Below are 3,972 nucleotides of genomic sequence, written 5' to 3'. Positions count from 1 at the left end.
GACAGACAGACAGACAAACAGACAGACAGATAGATAGATAGATAGATAGATAGATAGATAGATAGATAGATAGATAGATAGATAGATAGATAGATAGATAGATAGATAGATGGATGGATGGATGGATGGATGGATGGATGGATGGATGGATGGATGGATGGATGGATGGATGGATGGATGGATGGATAGATAGATAGATAGATAGATAGATAGATAGATAGATAGATAGATAGATAGATAGATAGATAGATAGATAGATAGATAGATAGATAGATAGATAGATAGATAGATAGATAGATAGATAGATAGATACAGTTAGCAAATCAGAATAAGTAGATGGGTCGAAGAGAACCCTAAGTGTGTCGAGCAGATGAGCAGATTTTATGGAAGGTAGAGGAAACTGCAGAATGCTATATTCAAAATAAATGAACATTGTGTCCCAGTAGGTGAGTCAAGTATGACATTTGGTCCCCTGTCATAGAGCCTTTCTGATCTGGGTGTAAAAACAGTTTAATGTACATGTTTAGATTAGTAATCATAATGTATGAGCCACAGTGCTTGGGGTTTTGTCTTCACATGCAAGGATAGTTAGAAGCCTCCAGAACAATGTAAGTCTAGGAAACATCCTGCCTCAATTAGATAGAAAGTGGCTCTTTGAATGAATGACCACTTCAATGTCCTTTGGTGTCACCTGTGATATTGATGTTTATTGATTTAAAACTTGTGAGATATATCAATTTCTGGACACACTTGAAGATGCCTGGCTGCAAAAAACGGAAACTATACCTTTAAAAAGTGCACCTGCGCCTAGACTGATGCTTAATGGCTTCTTTATTTAATTAAGTCCAGTAACCTTTGGTAAACAAGACCGCACTGTGTACATTTTAGAATTAGTCAATTATTTACAAATGTTATCCAGAATACTTGTGTAATAATAATCAGTACCTATGAGGACAAAAGATCGATCGCTATCACCCTACTGTTAGGGTTACCCTTAGATGAGAGCAACATTACTTTTGTTGCAACAGTTGGCCTTATTCGCCAAGTTAAACTTACACTTTTGGTGTAGGTTTACTACTTTTTTGCTATTCACAAACTACAAGTGTAGTTTTACTTGTAGTATTTTTACGACTGCAGAGACTGTCCTATCTTTTAATGTGCAGAGCTATCCAGAGATGTAAAGATACAGCACGTAAACTTACACTTGTAGTTTGTGAATCGTATAAAAAATGTGTAAACTTACAGCAAAAGTGCAAGTTTATCTTTGTGAATAAGGCCCAGAGAAGGTAAATCGAAGGATGGCTGCTACCCACAGAGAAACAAAACAGACAGTCTATCCTCAATTAATTTCTCCCTCTTGTATCTTTGTCTTTAGGATTTGCCTAGAGAAAATGCATAAGGCTTCCCGACAGAGCAGATCCCTGCAGAATACACCTGATTTTGTTTGATTTGATTTCTTCTGAAGTAGACTGTATGCCAGCATCTGCTTCTTGCTGCTAAAAGCACAATTAATACTGTCACAGCAAGACACACGAAAGCTCCTAACAACACAGGTTTTTTTACTAAAACCTTGGAAGGGCTCAATCTGTCTCAACTGTAATGTAAGATTTTCCAGAATTTTGGGCTTTAGATCTGAAATGAACCTAAATGACTGGTCTCCAGTGTGAACACCTTTACCAGTGGGAACACTGGGTTTTTGACTGAAAAGTCCTAGAAAGTATGCAGTGGAAGACGCTGAGAGCTAAACAGAAACGTGTTGGGCGATAGAACAACATGTGTATTAGACAGAGACACTTGAACTGAATTTCGGCTCAAGCTTGCCTAGTGTCATATGGACACCAACCCCCAAAGTGCGTTCTGGTTGAAGGCCAAGGCCTTCCATCGCCCAGGAAGAAAAATCTACTTCAATCTGTCTGGCAGGAATTTCAAACTTGGAGAACTTATTTGCACTGGAATTCAGCTTGCAGTCTGATTGCCAAAGACTGACAATTTATGCTAGAGTCACTCTCCAGAAAGAAAATGTTTGCATCACAACAGCCCTGTATAGACCCTCTTATAGTGTTTCCTGAATGCGGAAATGTGTACAGCCCATTCAAGCTTTTACCATCATGTCAAAGGTTTCTTGCCAATGGGTTATTTGAAGAATAGGTCTGTGTCGAAGGTGAATGCAGCTTACTTTTGGATTGACTTTGAGTTATGGGGTGAAAAAGCTCCAGGTTCATGTCTGATACCCACTTCTGAATACGGAGCTGTTTGCTGTTGTTGGTGACCAGGAGGAATTATATATTTGACCACACTGATTTTCAGTTAGGTGCTTGACATCCAGTTCTGGGTTAGAGGGAGGCATGTTTTGAGTCTGTGAATGTTAGAGGGTGGCATGTTTTGAGTCTGTGAATGTTAAAGAGATTTTGAGACAGATGTTGGTGTCATCAGTGTATTGATGGATCTTGATGCTGATGTTGAGAAGTATGGACCCTAGTCATTTTTAAAGAGCTAGAAGGTGATAGGAGAGAGGATAAATCCATGGCATAGCCTGCAGGAGATGCTAAGTTTATTGGATCTTTAGCTTCATATCTGAATAAATTGCTGGCATTGACATGGAAAGAGGCGAACCATTAGCAGGGCTGCACCATCGAAGAACAGACCAGGGCATTTGTTTCCATGATCCATGATGAAGCTTTGTCTGAAGCTGTATGGATAGTTCTTAAGAAAGCTAATTGGTTGAATGACATGCCAATTTATCAGTAACTTTTAGGTCTTGCTCACAAGCAGTGTTGGCTGTCTGTTGTTGAAGACCTATTGCAAACAATAAAATACACACATATGGAGGGCTTTGGGTCAGCCCCCAATGTGATAATGGTATCTTCCCGACTCCTATAGATTTAAAGTAAGAGGAGTCTTAAGTTCCTAGTATTATATTAATTCTGTATTATATATTGGAGAGTGTGTAAGCCTCCTCTTGATGTCATGTCCCTGCTCCTAATTTGACGGCTTTCCTCCCAATATCCCTATATTTGTGCATGTACCACCCTGAAACCTTTCAGTCTTACCATGTTTTGATTGTATGGCATGTGTCTTTCCACTGCTGACATCAGACCTTGCATTGCAGTGCATCTGAGGGAGTATTTATTCGACCACTCCGTGGCCTCCCTCCTGCCCTGTCACAGCCCCCCGCCCCCCTAATGCCTCACTGCTAACTCTTCATTAATGTAAAACATCCACCTTATCAGCGCCCTATTACTCCATCAGTTCCCTTATTCTTTGAGTACCACCCACAGGCAGTCTTCTTAGAATGTATTCTTAAATATTCCAAGAGGGCCGCCTATTTATGCACATGCACGTCCATGCACCTACGAGTCAGGGTATAGAGAACACAGTCATACAATGATATGTTTTCACATGTTGTGCACAAATAGAGAAAAGCGTATCTGTATTTTCAATAAAAAGGTTTAATAAATAAGCCTCAGAACATAAAGAACATAGTAAACTTTATATTAAAAGATGTTAGTAAGATCAAGAATGCTCTATGTTAAAGAGAATATGAAAAGCCAGGCAAATGTGCTCTTGTCTCTTTTCAACATGGTGAATATATGAGTGCAGGTTGCATGTAATGGAGAGATTCACACATCGTGGGTTGATCTCACCAGGGAAGCTGCTGTAAAGTTGTCCCTCAAGGCACATTTGATGGCGATGTCTGATTTATGTATTTGGGCAAAATAAACTAAAATAACGAGGCACCTCAACTACTTGAGTTTAGTTGTGCAAACTGAAAGTGAAGGACAAAAAGACCTCTTTATCCCTCTGACAGCTGAAACTAGAACCTCACAATAGTTTTTGTATACTTGTTACTCTTGTTAGGGTTTGGCAAGACAGATAGGGAAATACGACTTCACCAATGAGAGGCTCACAATAAAATGGAAAGAAGAGCCCAACAAAGTACATTTTGTTTTTGTTTAACGGTAACTGAATCTT

Source organism: Lissotriton helveticus, chromosome 2_1, assembly GCF_964261635.1.
Source record: "Lissotriton helveticus chromosome 2_1, aLisHel1.1, whole genome shotgun sequence".
NCBI classification, from domain to species: Eukaryota; Metazoa; Chordata; class Amphibia; order Caudata; family Salamandridae; genus Lissotriton; species Lissotriton helveticus.
The sequence above is the reverse complement of the archived record's forward strand: the minus strand, read 5'-3'. Positions refer to the sequence as shown.